This window comes from Hypanus sabinus, chromosome 24 (assembly GCF_030144855.1).
Source record: "Hypanus sabinus isolate sHypSab1 chromosome 24, sHypSab1.hap1, whole genome shotgun sequence".
Lineage (NCBI taxonomy): Eukaryota > Metazoa > Chordata > Chondrichthyes > Myliobatiformes > Dasyatidae > Hypanus > Hypanus sabinus.
This window is the reverse complement of record NC_082729.1, coordinates 4,762,730-4,782,209: the sequence shown is the minus strand read 5'-3', so window position 1 is coordinate 4,782,209 and position 19,480 is coordinate 4,762,730.

The following is a 19,480-nucleotide window of genomic DNA, read 5'->3' as shown; positions in this document are numbered from 1 at the left end:
GGCTCTTGAACAAAAGTGGATAACTGCATTCACTTGCCCCATCATTGAAATGTTCCCACAACCAATTATATCATTTTTAGGCAACACGAGTGAATCTGCAGATTCTGGAAATAAGTAAAATCACAAAATGCTGGCAGAACTCAGCAGGCCCATAGAAGCTGTCTGGCCTGCTGAGTTCTGCCAGCATTTTGTGTTTTTATCTCATTTTTAGGACTCTTTATCCCATTATCCCATGTTCTCGTTATTTATTGCTATTTATTTATATTTGAATTTGCACAGTTTGTTGTCTTCTGCACTCTGGTTGATCTTTCATTGACCCTGTTATAGTTACTATTCTATAGATTTGCTGAGTATGCCTGCAGGAAAATGAATCTCAGAGTTGTATGTGATAACATGTATGTACTCTGATAATAAAATTTATTTTGAACTTTGGAGGGGCATGAATAGTCGAAATTTCGGGCTGAACACCTTCATCAGGACTCTATACACGTAGGGTCATTAATTTCCTTTACAGGTCTCTGTCCCAGCTGTGTGAAGTGGTTCTTATGTGCACCTCAGAACCATTGATTAAATTCAAGGTTTCACAATGCTGAGAAAAGCCCTGAAGACAGATCTTGTGTCAGCTCAACTACAAGCTCAGGAGGAGAGCAGAAACAGTTCTTATCTTACCCGTTGTGTCTTTTCACTTACAGGTAATTCATGGGCAATTAACAGACGAGAATGGCCTTGCAAGTCAATCCTGCCCTCTCTGTTTGTTCCTGAATCTTATTCTGCTCAGTATTTAAAACAGCAATTATTACCACATCAGGGAATTTCCAAGCTGTTCAAAGAACTTGCCTCCTCGAAAATTCCCTGAACTGTGCTGTAAGACTAGTTCCTCACACATCACCACCCACAGCCATGGTTACTGGCTGCACTGGAGACAGATCCTGTTTAATCATTCTCATTTTCTGTGCATGGCAGTGGTTGCTGGACAGAAGAAAGCTGATATTTGATCAAGGAACACTTTCAGTAGAATTGATAAAAGGAAAGAAAATTGGGCCAAGTGATTAGTAATGACTTTCTGGGTGCAGACAGGGGTGGAATGAGAAGAATGGCCTTGTGCGTTGCGAAACAGTCACGTATGATGGCGTATTTTCTGTCAAAATTAAAGAATGGAACAGAGCAACAACTTATACTCCATCTGGGTTGCCTGCAACCTGACAGCCTGTATGTCGATCTCTCCAATTTCTAGTAATTCCACCCCGTTCTCTTTCACTCGTCTTCCATTTCCCATTTTTGTTCCCCTCTCACTCTTCTCCTCAGCTGCCCATCACCCTCCTTCCCTTTCTTCCATGCTCCACTCTCCTCTCCTATCAGGGGTTTGTACGTTCACCCCGTGACCGTGTGAGTTTCCTCTGGGTGCTCCTGTTTCTTCCCACGTTCCAAAGACATGCCGGTTGGTAGGTTAATTGGTCATGGTGAATTGTCCAGTGGTTGTTGGGTGCTGCGGATCAAAGGCCTCCAAGGGCCTGTTCAGTGCTGTATCTCAATAAATATATAAATAGATCCCTTCTTCTGCCCTTTAACTCTTCCACCTATCACATCCCAGCTTCGTACCTCATCCACCTCTGCCCCACCCACCCGCCTTCCCCCTCTCCTGGCCTCACCTATTACCTGCCAGCTCGTATCCCTTCTTATTCAGGATTCCCCCTTCCTTTCCAGTCCTGACGAAGGGCATTAGCCCGAAATATCGACTTGTTTGTTCCCCTCCATAGATGCTGCCTGACCTGCGTGTGTAGCTTTGCATCTCTAGCATCTGCAGAGTTTCAGACACCTCAGAGATCAGCCTCCATTCAATGTGATACCCACAAAATGCCGGAGGAACTCAGCAGGCCAGGCAGCATCTACGGCAAAGAGGTAGTGGACGTTTCAAGCATGACTGGGGAAAAAGTTGGGCCTCATACCCCAGTGAGATAGGGACATGCCTATCCTGGCATGCAAAGTCTGCTCTGGTGGACTGGGTGATGAGATCCAACGGCCAGGAAGGCGGTTCTGTAACGCTCCGTGGAGAGCGAAGGGCTTGACAAGGCACAGAAGATGTCACAGACATTCACTGCTACCAAGGGAGACCCCGGTTTGTGATGCTTGTTCGTACCACTGGACCCAGACCTGAGGTCGAGAGAGTGGAACTGCCCCAGTGCAAGGGTTTTTCCACTTTAAAAACCCTCCTGGAGAGTTTTCCTGCCATCGTTGGACAAAATGGACAGCCACCACCTCAGACTTTGAACTTTGCCAGCTCTGTCACTGCTTCAGTGCTTTGTGCAGGATTGGTAGGCTTTGTGGTGTCTGAGAATTCCTCCACACTCAACTAACTTCAGCATTAGGACTGCCAGACTGGGTACCAGCTTCTTCCCTCAGGCTGTGAGACTAAAAAATACCCTGCCACCACTGGGGTCCCGTCACTGAGGCAGTGAGCTGTGTTCCCCTGTGATGTGCACTACATGCTTTTTCAGTTCTATTTTATTAACTTGAGGTAACATTTTTTTTATGTGCTGTGTGTGATATATGTTTTGTGGGAACACCATGGTCCGGAGGAACGTTGTTTTGTTTGGTTGTATATATGACAATAAACTTGAACTTGAACTAGTGACGGGACCCCGGTGGTGGCAGGGTATTCATTAGTCTCACAGCCCAAGGGCAGAAGCTGTTACCCAGTCTGGCAGTCCTAGTCCTGAAGTCAATTGTGGGTGGAGGAATTCTCAGACAACACGAGGCCTACCAATGCTGCACAGAGCACTTAATCAGTCAGATTGTTTGAAGTTCAAAGTAAACTTATTATCAAAGTACATATATGTCACAATATACTAAATAATTATAATATATAATATTTCTTGCAAGCATTTAAAAGAGAATAAACAAATACTATGGAATTTATGAAAAACTATACACAGCAAAGATTGGCATATGTCCAATGTGCAAAAGAGGACAAATAGTGCCAAAAATGAATTTTTTTAATTTAATAAATAATACTGAGAGCATGAGTTGCAGAAGCCTTCTTGGTCATGGAATCAGTTCAGTGTTGAGGTGAGTGAAGTTATCCGCTCTGGTTCAGGAGCCTGATGGTTGAAGTGTAACCACCATTAATGGTGCTTAATAATGGATGCCTCAAAAAGGCTGTATCCATTATTAAGGATCCCCATCACCCAGGACATGTCCTTTTCTCATTACTACCATCAGGGAGGAGGTACAGGAGTCTGAAGACCCCTCTTCTCATTACTACCATCAGGGAGGAGGTATAGGAGCCTGAAGACCCCTCTTCTCATTGCTACCATCAGGGAGGAGGCACAGGAGCCTGAAGACCCCTCTTCTCATTGCTACCATTAGGGAGGAGGTACAGGAGCCTGAAGACCCCTCTTCTCGTTACTACCATCAGGGAGGAGGTACAGGAGCCTGAAGACCCCTCTTCTCATTGCTACCATTAGGGAGGAGGTACAGGAGCCTGAAGACCCCTCTTTGCGTTACTACCATTAGGGAGGAGGTACAGGAGCCTGAAGACCCCTCTTCGCGTTATTACCATCAGGGAGGAGGTACAGGAGCCTGAAGATCCCTCTTCTCATTACTGCCATCAGGGAGGGGGTACAGGAGCCTGAAGACCCCTCTTCTCACTACTGCCATCAGGGAGGGGGTACAGGAGCCTGAAGATCCCTCTTCTCACTACTACCATCAGGGAGGGGGTACAGGAGCCTGAAGATCCCTCTTCTCATTACTGCCATCAGGGAGGAGGGACAGGAGCCTGAAGACCCCTCTTCTCATTACTGCCATCAGGGAGGAGGGACAGGAGCCTGAAGACCCTTCTTCTCATTACTACCATTAGGGAGGGGGTACAGGAGCCTGAAGACACACACTCAGCGATTTAGGGACAGCTTCTTCCCCTCTGCAATCAGATTTCAGAATGGATGTTGAGACCATGCATAGTACCTCACTACTTTTTTTATTTTTACATTACTTATTTAATTTAACTGTTTACTACATATACTCACTGTAATTCATGTTTTGTTTTTATTATAACGCTCGTTAAGATATTTACTGCTGAGCTGTAGGTAGTTTATTTTAGCCGTTCTGTAAAAGCAGTGTGATCTGCCTTTACGATGTTTTGGTTTCGGCTAAAAGATGAGGGGCTATGATGTTCAACTTAGGAATGTTGTGTCAGCCAATCAGGATGGTGGAATTGGGAGAAGGTTCTCGGGAGTGCTGGGCAGAGTGAGATGTGATGGACAGTGTGGTTGGTGGGTCTTTTGGGGGGGAGATGGCTAAGGATGCCGTGGGGAGGAGCGTCCCTGTTGTACAAGGTGTTTTGCGCAGACGAACGACTCCAAGGAGAAAGGGCCAACACCCCCGGCGAGAGCACCCACTTGGAGAGACGTTTGGCTGTGCTTTCACACAGCGTGGGTCCAGCACGTGACGAAAAAGACAACTGCAGGATGAGCTCTAAGTTAATGTACACATTTGGACTGGGCCCTTTCATTTGTTTTCTTTGCCCTACTAACTGTTCGATAAAGCAGACGTTTGTAAATATGCTTTCTTTATAATTTTACCCGGTGTACAATTTGTTATCTCTTGCCGACCGATAACTGTGTATGGGCGGCATTTACGCAGCATTCACTCAAATGGAGGTTTCTTTCATCAGAAGATCTGGGCGTTCCTATGTGGTTAAACCCCAAATCATGCCAACCCTAGACACCTATTGTTTATCAAAGGTGGCCTTCTCACCACTGAGCTCTGTGGCTGTTATTAGGGCTGGCTAACGTATGAGCCCGGTGAGGGGGCTACACTATTATTATGTATTACATTGTATTTATCCCACAAAGACCACGAACTTCACTACACATGCCAGTGATATTAAACCTGGTTCTGACATTGCATTTTTTTCCATGGACGCTGCCTGATCTGCTGAGTTCTTCCATCATTCTGTGCCTGTTGCAGATACCTGCCATGCTGTTTGCAAGCTTTCAATTTCCTTTGGTCTAGACAAGTGGAAGGTCAACCCCCGAGGCGTTACAATAGAATAGTTCAGCACAACTTTACAACTGTGGACGGCGGCACCGGGTAAGTTACAGGTCTGAGTCGTGCTGAGGCTTTGAAATCTGGCTCGGCAATTCTTCCAACACATGTATAAACAGGACACTGCTTCTAATTACAGCTGTTTCACCAGGCAATCATTATTAACGCCTCTGGTGCAGAAGGAATTACTCTGCATTTTCTCAGACAATGCACCATTCATTCACTGATGTTTATATACCGACACAGCGGTTCTGTATAATTACAGGTGTGGAGAGTCCCTCTGTAATCTGACAACCCAGAGGCTTGCTGCACTGATCCAGATGCAGTTCAACTTCCATGGCTAAAGCAACCTGAGATGCAAAGGTCGAGGCTGTGACAACGGTTGTGAAACTATCAGCCTTCGACAAAAGCTCATTTGACTCATAAATGAGTTTTCTGGGAGCTTTCTTCCCAGGCCTGTTTTTTGGGAGATTAATTTGCTTTTTCCGGTGAACCAAAGCCTGATGAGGTTATTTGTTGAAAAAAAAACAAGAGGAGCACGCTGACCCAATTATTTCCAATGCAACAGGTAATTGTCAAACTGCTGCGTGCAAAACACTGCTGTGCAGGGCTGACGGGCCATCAGCGACTGGAGTTCAAAGTACCTCACTGGCTGAAATTTTCTTAGGAAGCCATGTTTCCTTGTAATTCACCTGCAATGCAGATGAGATTTCACCACCTATTTCTTTCCCTCGGTAGGGACTGGTTTGGTCTTTCTTATACTCAATGCTATTTCTTCATTTGCTAAGCTTGTATCTTATTTAAGCAGATGCTGGAAATGCAGAGCAACGCAGCAGGTCAGGCAGCATCTATGGAGGGGAATAAACAGTCGGCATTCTCAAAGTACATTTACTATCGAGGTGCGTGTGCAGTGTACAACTCCTGAGATTCGCCTTCCCGCAGACAGCCACGAAGCAAGAAAACACCACGGAACCCAATCAGAGGAAGACATCAAACCCTCAGCGCGCAAAAAGTAAACAGATTGCACTAACAGCAATGAGAACATCAAACCCCCCCCCATGCAAAAAAAAATTGCGCAAAGGGCAAGGATAATATCAAAACCCCTCCCCCCCATACACACACATAAAAATTGTGCAAACGGCAACAAGAACATCAACCCTGCCCCTCCCATACGCAAAAAGAGAAAGGTTTTGGACTGAGACCCTTCATCAGGACCGGAAAAGACGAGGGAAGAAGCCAGAATATGAGGGGAAAGGACTCCCATTCCTTGGGAGAAGGACAGTGTGGATTCATTCTATTGAAATACCCCTGATGGTTTTATACATCTCCAGATGGTCACTTCTCAGTCTCCGACAACACTCCAAGGAATAGAGTATTAGTACACACAAAATGCTGGGGGAGCTCAGCTGGTCAGGCAGCATCTATGAAGATGAATAAACAGTAGATGTTTTGGGCCGAGGCCCTTCTTCACTACTGAGAAGGAAGGGAAAAATGCCAGAACGCTCTCATTGATACATCTGTAGAAATTTGCCATTCACTGCCCAGCTTGTACTCCTTCCCTCTTCCCCCCACCTCCTTATTCTGGCTTCAGCCCCCTCTCCATAGAAACTGCCCGACCTGCTGAGTTCCTCTAGCATTTTCTCCGTGATGTTCATCATTTCCAGCATCTGCAGAACCTTTTGTCATTTTGTTTTGTAACTTCAAAGCATTAAACTAATTCAAAGGAAAGCGTGGGAGTCTGGAAGTGCAGGTCTAACTTTGTGTTCACTTATCACGTGGTAGCATGGTGATGTATACAATTCACATATTTTTACATATAGTTCCTGCCTGTTATGCTGTTTGCATTTAAGGTCAGCAGCAAAGATCCTCCATCTCTGTCTGTCCATTGTTATGTACCAGTGGGTATCTTGTACCTGTCACGTGACTGTGATGCAATTGAGGCTGTACTGGAGATGAGGTAATGGTCTTGTGATGGGGGAGTGATGTCATTTTCCCGCCAGTGAGAGGTCATGTGGTAGTTTCGTTCAACAGGGTATAAAAGGAGAACCTCTCCCTGTGACGCAGGGCAGTCGGTGGATGATTTCACGTTGCTGCGTGTTCCGATGTTATGACGCAGTTTTATTTTAAAGTGGAGTTTTATTTTCTGCCTTAAGTCTCAAAGGTTATTGCCGGCAGTTTCGCTACAATATTGCCAATAAAGTCAGTGGAGAGTGGAGATTCGTCAGAGTTCGGACATACTGAAGGATTTGAAAAGTTAATGTCGACAGTGAAACAGATTCGACCTTTCTTTAATCTCCGCACGAGGAAGTAGTAACTTGTGTCCGTGATAATTCCTGCTTTGCCAAAAAAGAGCAGTGAGTTGGATACAAAGTTTTGCCAAATAAAGGTCAGTGCCTTTTAAGCCGTTTATTTCCTTGGATCGTAAATCCTCCGGGAAAAGCATACTGCAGCTGGGATCAGCAGTAATGCGATGAAAGAGAATTTAACACCTTTCAAGAAGTCTCTCCTTTTAACTGACTGTATAAAAGTTTGGACCTTCGCATACTTTAAGAACTGTTCTCGCATTACCGCTTTAAGAACTGTTCAAGCTGCTGCAAGGTTGTGGTCCCATTGGAGACATCACATAAAGATATTCACTCCTTATGTATGTGAAGGATGTAAGAAATAAAGTCAATTCAATTTAGTATATATATATACACACACAAGATTACTGAAAAACTAAATACAGAGCTCTTGTGTTTACCATTATTCTCTTGTCCCAACACTAGGAAATACCTGCAGCAAAAATGCCCTCTCAAAGATTTATTAGTCAAAGTCTGTCCCGAGCCTTATGGACTCATCAGGCTGGTGCTTATGCTGGTTTCCGTGGTGTGAAGCGACTGAGAGTACGAGACTCCCCTCGCCCCGGATAGGACACCAGTCTATTGTGAGCTTAACCCCCATTTTCAGCTGGGTGAACTGGAGCAATGTGTGGTTAAGTGCCTTGCTCAAGGCACAACAAGTAGCCTTGGCTGGGGCTCGAACTCACGACCCTCAGATCACTAGTCCAACGCCTTAACCACTCGGCCACGCGCCGCACTTCAAAGATTTATTGCCATGAGATAATGATTTGTGGATTGGCAACTGTCTAGATCATGTTGTCAAAATTTCCATTCGAACAGTAATAAAAGGCTCATTTTGACTGATTACAGACAGCAAATTACAGCTCCGGCTGATAACATTTATGATGCATTAGGTGTTTGCTATCAACGATGCCTTCAGCAGGTTTTCACGCCAATATTTCAGCTGGTGCTTTGAAGATCACCGCTGCTGACTCGTGTTTCTTGTTGGGAAGTCAGCCTATCTGAAATCAAGCACACAAAATAACTAACATCAGGCCATTTAACAGTCCTACACAGATTAAACAACATTTTTTTTTCCTGTTCATAAACAATCAACTTTAAAGTGGTGGCATGGATATTGATCTCTCTAACCTGGTAATTTACCCCTCCTCCCCCGTTTTCCATTCCCCATTCAGATGCCCCTCTTCCACTCCCCCTTTGGTCCCCCTCCTCCTTCCCTTTCTCTCACGGTCCACTCTCCAACCTTTCAAATTCATTTTTCTTCAGTCTTTACCCTCTTCCACCTATCTATCAACATCATTATGTGCCGTGTCACATGACATAGGCTATTGTAGTCACATGTCCACGACCATTCTTGGCAAATTTTTCTACGGAAGTGGTTTTCCATTGCCTTCTTCTGGGCAGTGTCTTCACAAGACGGGTGACCCCCAGCCATTGTCAATACTCTTCAGAGAGTGTCTGCTTGGTGTCAGTGGTCGCATAACCAGGACTTGTGATGTGCACCGGCTGCTCATACGACCATCCACCACCTGCCCCCACGGCTTCACGTGGAACTAAGCATGTGCTACACCTTGCCCAAGGGTGACACATATCCACCTATTATCTCCCTTTTTACTTCACCCCACTTCCCCTCCTACCCACCTTCCTCCTCAGGTGAATGTATGTTTCTCTAACTTCTGGTAACCTACCCTCTCCACTCTCCTTTCTGTCTTTACTTGTTCCCCATTGTGATTGTCCTCTCACCCTTATCTTCTCACCTACCCATCACCTCCCTCTGGATCCCCTCTTCCTTCCTTGCTCCCATTGTCTACTGTCCCCTCGTGTCAGATTCCTTCTCCTTCTGCTCGTTACCTCTTCCAAACATCCTCACCTAGGCGTCCACTTCATCCCGTACCCCACCCTCACCTGGTCTCACTTAACACCTGCCAACTCGTACTCCTTCACCTTCTTATCCCGTCCTCTGCCTCTTTCCTTCCAGTCCTGAAGAAGGGTCTCAGCTCAAAGATTAAACAGTTCTCCTTCAGCCCCTTAAGAAACTCTTCCAGCTCTCAGCTTCTTACTTCATCTCCCCTCTCGCCTGGACTCACCCAGCACCTGCCAGGTACTCCCACCCCTCCCGCCACATTTTTATTCTGTCTTCTTCCCTCGCCTCCCCGCTTCTTCTTTTCCACTCTCTGGCTTCTTGCCTCTTCTCACTTGTCCATCATCGCTCCCTGGGTCCCCTCCTCCTTCCCTTTCTCTCACGGCCCACTCTCCTTCCCCACCAGATTCCTTCCTCTCCAACCCTTGGCCTTTCCCATCCACCTGACCTCACCTACACCTTCTTCCCCCATCCCCCACCTTCCCTTCTCAGTCCTAAAGAAGGGTCTTGACCTGGAAGTTCAACTGTTTATTCATTTCCGGAGATGCTGCCTGACTTGCTGAGTTCCTCCAGTATTTTGTGAAAGTTGCTTAACTTTAAAAATAACAGACCTGATGTGTATCTCATCCTTGGGTAATTGGAGCTCTTTTTTACAGAAAATACTTCATTAGCTCAGCTGGTAAACAGAGAATGTCAGACACTATTTGTCCCTAACAGGCCCTCGGGCCCACAATGATGTGCTGACAGTTGGACCTACTCCAAGAAGAACCTAACCCTTCTGTCCCACATAGCCTCCATTTTTCTGTCATCCATGTGCCTATCTGAGAGTCTGTTAAATGCACCGCATGTATCTGCCTCTACCACCACCCCTGGAAGGGTGTTCCACGCACCCACCAATCTCTGTGTAAAAATCCTACTCTGATACCCCACCTATACTTTCCTCCAATCTCCTTAAACTGAGGCTCTCCCATAGTGGCCATTTCCACCCTGAGAAAAAGATCAAAGTGCATTTATTATGTATACAACCTTGAGCTTTGTCTTCTTACAGGCAGCTACAAAACAAAGAGGCCCAAAGGGACCCATAATAAACGTGACTAACGCCCAGTGTGCAGAGAGAGAAAAAAGACAAATTGTGCAAACAATAAAGGTAAGCAAATAGAATTTGGAAAGAAAACAAGTCCTCAGACATGTAGTCTGGAGCAGCCAGAACAAATCCCCGGCTCTCCACCCTATCTTGGCCGCTTGTACACCTTGATCAAGTCACCCCTCGTCACATTCCACGCACTCACCCCTCTCTGTGTAAGATGGATATTCTTCTGGCTGCACCTTGGCTCAAATCCAAACTAATTGGGGGGGAAAGCAAAGTTCTTGAAAATTGCTTGGTGTTATAAGACTGTCCTTGTAATTATGTCATGGGGCCCTTTGCCAAACGATCCCACTCATGTTATGGAAATGCCTTTATCTCCTAGTGAACTGGTACAACTCGGAAACAGTGTGCCTGGGTCATCCAGCAGTGAGGGTACAAACACAAGAGAAAAGACAGCAAAACAACCTTTCGCCACACTCCCTCGGGAAACAGACTATGGAATGTGTACTAGGGAAGGAATAACTCCAGGGAAGTTTATCCATACCCTGCCTACGGCTCTTGGTTGAAGACTGGCAAACACTTAACAGAATCCTCAATCTGTTATTGAGTAAAATTCTTCATTGCTATTTCCATAATAGTTTTCTGGTCATAATAGACCAGAAAGAGTTGTTAGCTCTGAGCTGAACCCCTGAACCTACAGATCTGGCCTCTACCCTTTGACCTGTTTGGCATGGGTGACCCTACCAGGAGCCAGAGCCTAAAGCCCTGACTCCAAGTGACATAGCTCTCCAGGTTATTGAGGCACACAAGACTAGTCCCCTTAGAGGTATGAGGGGTGTAGATAGGGTAAAGGCAAACAGGCTTTTTCCACTGGGATAGGGTGAGACTAGAACTAGAGGTCATGGGTTAAAGGTGAAAGGTGAAATATTCAAGGGGAACCTGAGGGGAAACTTCCTCACTCGGAGGGTATTGCGAGTGTGGAACGAGCTGCCAGTGGAAATGGTGATGACTTCAACATTTCAAAGATTCAAAGTACATTTATCATCAAAGCAGGTATACAGAATACAGCTCTGAGATTCATCTTCCCGCAGGCAGCCACAGAACAAAGAAACACCACGGAACCCGTTCAGGGCCCAACGCGCAAATTGCGCAAACGGCGAATCCCGAGCGGACAACACGCAGCTGGCCAAACATCAAACCAGGAGGCTAGTAGACTTCAGCCCTGCAATGCCAGTCCTCTGCAGGTTGCACGCACAGCCATTCTTCACAGAAACGCCCCAGTCCGCATCGAACCCCCCCCCCCCCAAGAGAAGTTTGGATAAGTGCGTGGATGGGAGGGGTTTGGAGGGCTGCGGTCCAGGTGTGGGTCAAAGGACTAGGCAGCATAACAGTTCAGAATGGGCTGAAAGGCCTTTTTCTGTGACATAGTGCTCTATGTCTCTAAGGAGGTAAGAGTGGAAAAGCAGAATTAACCTTGACTTTCACAAGCCCCTACAACTGGCCGTTCGCATTCGCAGACAGTCACTGACAAACTTTAGTTGAGCTTGGCTGATGTTTCGAAAACACTCAGCTGTAAGTTAAAGATCAATCTTTTCTCCTTTGCTTAGTATGTCAAAAGTTCTGATCTGAAACCTAACAGCAATCTGCAAGCATATTGATTTCCCATGCAGGTTATCCAAGTTAAAGTGAGACTCTTAAAGTAATTCTCTGGATCAACAGCCTTGCAATAGTTGGTAGTTGCGAATGTGAGCTGAAGATCTTGGCCTTATCCACATTGAGAGAGGTTTCTTCAGGTTGTCATCACCAGAGGATGAGCTCCCACTACCTATAAAACGCTCCCAATGGCTTGCGCCTCAAATACCCTCTGTCAACCAAGTCCAGCTCCCGTCCCTCATGCGTGGCTGAGCTACTAAACCCAGCCGGACCGTTTCTATTGACAGCAGAAGGGCAAAAGTAGGTTACTGGCACCTTAAAGCCAGTCGCTTCGGGCAGATGGGGCTCATCAGACATGGTTGGCAGCTCACCGAGGAGAAGGAAAACTCTGATCTCAAACCTCCGCTGCCTTGCAGCGGTACCTGCTCATGGGAAAGGATTCGGGAGTAAACCCCAGGAGGAAAATCTAGAACTGGAGTTCCCAGGGCTGTCCTACACTAAGCTCAATACTGACTGACAACTTCTGCAACCAAACTGGATCGGTCTCTGCCGTTCCTTTGGATTCATCAGATGTGTGGAGAGGGGGAGCCAACCACACGGGCAACAGCTCGCTCTCCGTATCGTACTGCCCTGGCTAGTGTACTGACAGCTCGAACACAATATCCACTGTCAACCCCGGCCAACGTAAGGCCTCAGACATTGAGAGAAAAGGGGGAAACCTTTGCTTTGTGCCTTTCTTTCCTTCTCAAGGTGGCTGTTAGAGTCCGTGATCTACAGCTGAGGCTCGAACTATGGTTCTCTAAGCGGTGGGTTTCAGGACTGGCTGTGCGGCCTGGCGTTTTGACAGCTTCAGGAACAGCCTGAAGGATGTGCGCCTTCGGGGAGCAGCCTGTAGACGACCAGGTTCCTCGTCGTGGGAGTATGAAACATTGGAACAACGGGTGGTGAGTGCTACTGTTGGGTGAAGCGCCATGTACTTGAGCAATCTCTTTCTCTCTCTCTCTCCCTCTTTTCATGGTGAGTGAGGGCCTGCTGGTCTACAAGTCGGGGGGTGCTTGGAGAAGCGAGATGGAACTTTGAAACAGCAAGCTGCTGGTCTCCACTCTTGTTGTTGCAGGAGACACCTCTCTCTCTCTTTGGGGGCATTTGCTATTGCTTGCCTGGTGGGGCATTTTGAGGGTGGTGCTTCTGTTGGTGCAAATGAGAGAGGGGCTGGGGGGGGAACAATGCTTCTTCTACTGCTTGTGAAATGGGGCAGAGGGGCTTTGGTGTTCTGATCTTTCTATCATTCATTCCTTGGGGTTTCTTGTTTTGCAGATGCCTGTGAAGAGTAAGAATCTCAGGTTGTATACTGTATACATTATTAAATTGAACCACTTGAACTTACTTTCTCTTTCCTCATCCACCAACACAGGACTGGGTGGCAATTTATTCTTTCCTCTATAAAGCACATGCGTCTCCTGAGCTAGAGATGATTAAGGTTTTCAATTAGCCTTTGACATAACCCAGCAAGCCGTTAAGCTCAGGGCAACTCAGCATTCATCAATAAATGTTAACTGCTGTGCCGATATCTGTCAGTAGATGTGAAAAACAAAATGCCCAAAGGTCACTGCAAACCTGGTGAAGATAATAACTGTTTATAAGGGACTTCTGCATTGCAATGAAACTGTTGACACATCTAGGAAATTTCATAGTCCTTTAAAATTCAGTATCTGAATTTCATTTGGAGTTTTGTGTAGGGATGCCAGATACCAGGAGCTGGGAGAGCAGTTCCAGAGACAGAGGTGGAGGGAATGATGTGAGCCTATAAAGGTGGGGTATAGAGGTTTTACTGCTTGATCTGCAGAACCTTGGCTTTATGGAGGCTGCAGAGAGCCGCCAGGATTGTCACAGAGGCTGCCGAGTGAGCTATGGATCGAAAGCTGAGACACAAGCGGGGATTTGGATAACCTTGGCCTGGGTCACCTGGGCGAGGGTGTCTGATGCTGAAAGACCCGAAACGCCAGATGACCCCCCAGGTCTCATCACAGGTGATGTGTCCCAGTGCATCTCAGCACCATGTACAGTTTAAGTAAGTCTGCTATGGGGAAAAGGGTTCCAAGGGTGGTCATAGCCGAAGGGTGGTGGTGGGGACGAGCTCCCACTGCTAAACAAATGCTCTTCATGGCGTGCGTCTCAAACGGCCTCTGACAACCAAGTCCAACTCCTGGCCTCACGTGTGGCATAGTTCTTATGCCCGGCAGAGCTGCTCTCACTGACAGGAGAAGGGGCAAAGGCGGGCCACTGGCGCCTTAAAACCAGTTGCTCCGGGCAGATGGGGCTCGTTAACCACGGATGGTAGCTCATCTAGGAGAGAGGAAAACTCCAATTTCAAACCTCCGCTGCCTTGCGGTTATACCCGCTCACGGGAAAGGCTTTGGGAGTAAACCCCGAGGAAAAATCCGGAGTCAGAGTCGCGAAGGTGGCTGACTGCTGTACCCGGCACCGGCACGGCAACTCCTGCGAAGCTGCTGGCACCAAACCGTACCGACTTCCGTCGTTCCTTTGGACCCGTCATCAACATGGAGAGAGGGGTCCACTGTCTGGGCAACAGACCGATCTCCATAGCAACTCTGCCCTGGCTTGCGCCCTGGAGAAGCCACTCCCAGTGACTACCAGAGGCCCAGTACCCACGGTCGACCATGACCGACGGAGGCCACATATAGGGAAAAAATGTAGTGTAACGGTTAGCACAACATTCTGCAGCACGGGGTTCAATTCCCAGCACTGCCTGTAAGGTGTTTGTACGTTCTCCCCGTCACCGCTTGGGTTTTCTCCAGGTGCTCCAGTTTCCACCCACAGTCCGAATGCTTACCGGCTGGTAGATTAGTTACTTGCTTACGTCTAGGACAGCAGTGAAGGTCCTCCATCTCTGTCTGACCATAACCATCGCACACAGGTAAAGACGATTCTTCACTGCTATTTCCGTAACAATATTTTGTTTTAACCAGTCAGGATTTGGCAGGTTACTTGGTCTGTCCGGTGATTAGGGTAGGGCTAAATCGAGGCTTTGCTGCGCAGCGTGGCTCGGAAGGCCTGTTCCAGGCTGAATCTCAATAAATAAAATAAATTTTAAATTGGAAAGAGTGCAGAGATTTAGAAGGATGCTACTAGGACTTGAGTGCCTGAGTTAATGGGGGATGTTGGCCAGGTTAGGACTTAATTCCTTGAAGCATAGGAGACTGAGGGTTGATCTTGTAGAGGTGTATATCAAGAGGAGGTGTAGCATTCCCAAGTGCACAGTCTTCCCACAGGGAAAGGGAACCAAAAGCCAGAGGGCGTAGAGGGGTAATATTTAAAAAGGACCTGATGTATTTATTTATTTATTGAGGTATAGCATAGACTGGGCCTTCTGTCCCATTGATCTGTGCCACCCAGCAATCCCCTGATTTAGCCCTAGCCTAATCACAGGACAATTTCTAACCTACTAACCACAGTCTTTGGACTGTGGGACTAAACTGGAACACCAGGAGGAAACCCACACAGTCGTGAGCAGAACATAACAGCAACGGCAGGAATTGAACCCAGTTCGCCTGTATTGTAAAGCGTTGTGCTAACCACTACACTACCATGCCATGCTATATGGAATGGGTTGCCAGGGAAAGTGATTGAGGTAGGTACAAAAGCCATTTAGTACCAAAACACAAAAGGAAGGATTCAGAGGGGTATGAGACAAACACAGACAAATGGGACTAGCTCTCATGGGCACCTTGTTTAGCATGAACGAGTTGGGCCGAAAGGCCTGTTTTGATGCTGTTTAACTCTATAAACAAAGAACCAGAACAGTAGAGCACAGTACAGGCCATTTGGCCCACAATGTTGTGCTGACCTTGTAACCCACTCCAAGATCAATCTAACCCTTCCCTCCCACATTGCCCTCCATTTTTCAGTCATCTATGGGCCGATCTGCATCATCATTATGTGTCATGTTGTATGACATGGGATGACATGTACTGTACCAGCAGTTATGGTCGAAATGACAATAAAAGTGACTTGACTTGACATCATGTTCACTGTACGTTTGTTACGTGTATTGTCGTACGATGTGGGCAATCGTGTTCTTGACCATAATTGTTCTTGGCAAATGTGTCTACAGAAGTGGTTTGCCGTTGCCTTCTTCTGGGCAGTGTCTTTACAAGACGGGTGACCCCAGCCACTATCAATACTCTTCAGAGATTGTCTGCCTGGTGTCAGTGGTCACATAACCAGGACTTGTGATGCGTACCAGATGCTCGTGCCTATCTAGGAATCTTTTAAATGTCCGTAATGTATCTGCCTCCACCACGACCACTGGCAGCACATTCCACGCACCTACCACTCTGTGTAAAAAACCTACCTGTGACATCCCCCCTATACTTTCCACCAATCACCTTAAAATTATGCCCCCTTACATTTGCCATTTCCAGCCTGGGTGAGCCTTTCTTCACCTCATATGAAATTGAAATTGACCTCACATGCATTTCCAAGACTTTGTAAGACTCTGAAAACAGTTAGCTTCTTGTATGCATTAGCCAAAGGAGATGGGATTGGAGGACCTGAGTTGTAAGGAAAGGTTGAATAGGTTAGGACTTTATTCCCTAGAACGTAGAAAATTGAGAGGAGATTTGATTGAGGTATACAAAATTATAAGGGCTTTAGATGTGGGTAAATGCAAGTAGGATTTTTCCACTGAGCTTGGGTGGGACTACAACCAGAGGTCATGGGTTAAGGGTGAAAGGTGAAAAGTTTAAGGAGACGATGAGGGGAAACTTCTTCACTCAGCGGGTGACGAGAGTGTAGAGTGGGCTGCCAGCACAAGAGGTGCATGTGAGCTTGAGTTCAACATTCAAGAGATGTTCCGATGGGAGGTGTATGGAGGGCAATGGTCCTGGTGCAGGTCGATGGGAGTAGGCAGTTTAAATGGTTTGGCATGGACTAGATGGGCCAAAAGGCCTGTTGCTGTGCTGCAGTTTTCTATGACTCAATGACTCTATGGCATATCTAATTGGCTTCTACTTTACAGATTACAAAAAAACTGGAGATATTGGAAAAACTCATATGCATCCATAAGGAATAAACATATATATGTAAGAAACAGGAGCTGAACTTGGCCAATCTTTCCATCGAGTCTACACTGCCATTCCATCATGGCTGATCTATTGTCTCTCTCAATCCCATTCTCCTGCTTTCTCCATATACTGTAATCTTTGACACCCTTACTAATCAAGAACCTCCACTTTAAATATACCTAATGACGGACTCCACACCCATTTGAGGCACTGAATTCCACAGATTCACCACCCTCCGGCTAAAGAAATTCCTCCTCATCTCTGTTCTAAAGTGACGTCCTTCTATCCTGAGGCTGTGCCCTGTATTCCCCCATGATAGGAAACATCTACTCTATCTGTATCCTCTGGTCCCAGATTCCCCCATGATAGGAAACATCCTCTCCACATCCACTCTATCTGTGTCCTCTGGTCCCAGACTCCCCTAAGATAGGAAACATCCTCTCCATATCCACTCTATCTGTATCCTCTTCTCCCAGACTCCCCCATGATAGGAAACATCCTCTCCACATCCACTCTATCTGTGTCCTCTGGTCCCAGACTCCCCTAAGATAGGAAACATCCTCTCCACATCCACTCTATCTGTGTCCTCTGGTCCCAGACTCTCCCAAGATAGGAAACATCCTCTCCACATCCACTCCCTCCAGGCCTTTCAATATTCAGTAGGCTTCAATGAGATCCCTGCTCATTCTTCTAAACTCCAGCAAGTTTAGGCCTAGAACCATCATACGTTAACCCCTTTATTCCCAGGATAATTTCTGTGAGCCTCCACTGGACCCACTCCAAAGCCAGCACATCCTTTCTTACATAAGGGGCCCAAAACTCATTTTGCGAAACTTTGAGGTTCATATTGTTTGTATCTCTGCATTCCGGTTACTCCTTTTTGGCTGTGGTTTGATCGGACCAATCAGTGCGGACTGGGGTATGTTGGCGAAGACCGGCTCCACGGCCTGTAGTCGGCTGGTGGCACTGAACTGAACCAAACTAAGCTGAAGACTCCTGGATCCCTGGTAGTGTTCTAGGTGTTGTTAGTTTGCTTTTTGCCATTTGCTCTTTTTTTTTGCTCATCGAGTGTTTGAGATTTATCTAGGAAACAGGGTCTATGGTGTTGCTTCGTTTCGTGCCTGCCGACGTGAGGACAAATCTCAGACTATACATACTTCGATAATAAGTGTACTTTGAACTTTGAAAACTGCTCACAACACTCCAAGTGCAGTCTGGCCAATACCTTATAAAGCCTCAGCATTACCTCCTTGCTTTGGGTCATTGTTTACTGGGGGGGTGGGGAGAGATTTGCCAAACCCAGGAAGTCAGTGGGTCTGAATACTGAGGGAGCTGTACAAATTATGCAAAATATGCTGTCAATCAATTGTACTGTCTAACCACTCATGACCTTTGACTCAGTTGGTTTCTGTTTATTAAAAGCTACAAGAGTGATCTTTGTTTGCCCAATCTCCTAGATAAGCTGCTTTTAATTTATACTTAATTGTGGACCTTTGAGTCTAGAGCTACGGTCTCATATCTGACCATTTTACAGAATTGGGTGCAATGGAAAATGAACTTTGATAAAAAGAAACTCTCGTAAAATATACAGTAAAACTTTAACCTATGATCCTATCTAACCTGTTCCTCATAACCAAATGGGTGATTGGATTCAGAAGGAGTACTTCCAGAAGATTCAAGAATAGTTGCTAACCATCAGGATCTTAAATAGAAGGGGATAAATACATACACTTGCCCCATCACTGAAATGTTCCCACAACCAATGATCCTAAAGAAGGTAATGGATTTAGCCCAGTGCATCGCAGGAAAAGCCCTCCCAAGCATTGAGCACATCTACATGAAACATTGTGGTAGGAAAGCAGCATCAATCGTCAGAGATCCCCACCACCCAGGACATGCTCTCTTCTCGCTGCTGCCACCTGGTAGAAGGTACAAGAGCTTCAGGACTTGCACCACCAGGTTCAAGAACAGTTACTACCCCTCAACCACCAGGCTCCTGAATAAAAGGGGGTAACTACTCTCATCGATTGAGATGTTCCCACAGCCAATGGTCTCAATTTTAGGACTCCTTATCTCATTTTCTTATGTTCTCATTATTCATTGCTATTTATTTATAATTTGAATTTCAGAATCAGAATCAGGTTTAATATCACCAGCGTAGGTTGTGAAATTTGTACAATGCAATACGTAATAATAGTGAGCAAAACTGAATTACATTAAGTATAAATGCACACATATATATATAATAGTTAAATAAGTAGTGCAAAAATAGAAATTAAAAAAGTAGTGAGGTAGTGTTCATGGGTTCAATGTCCATTCAGAAATCAGATGGCAGAGGAGAAGAAGCTGTTCCTGAATCATTGAGTGTATGCCTACAGGCTTCTGTACCTCCTCCCTGATGGTAACA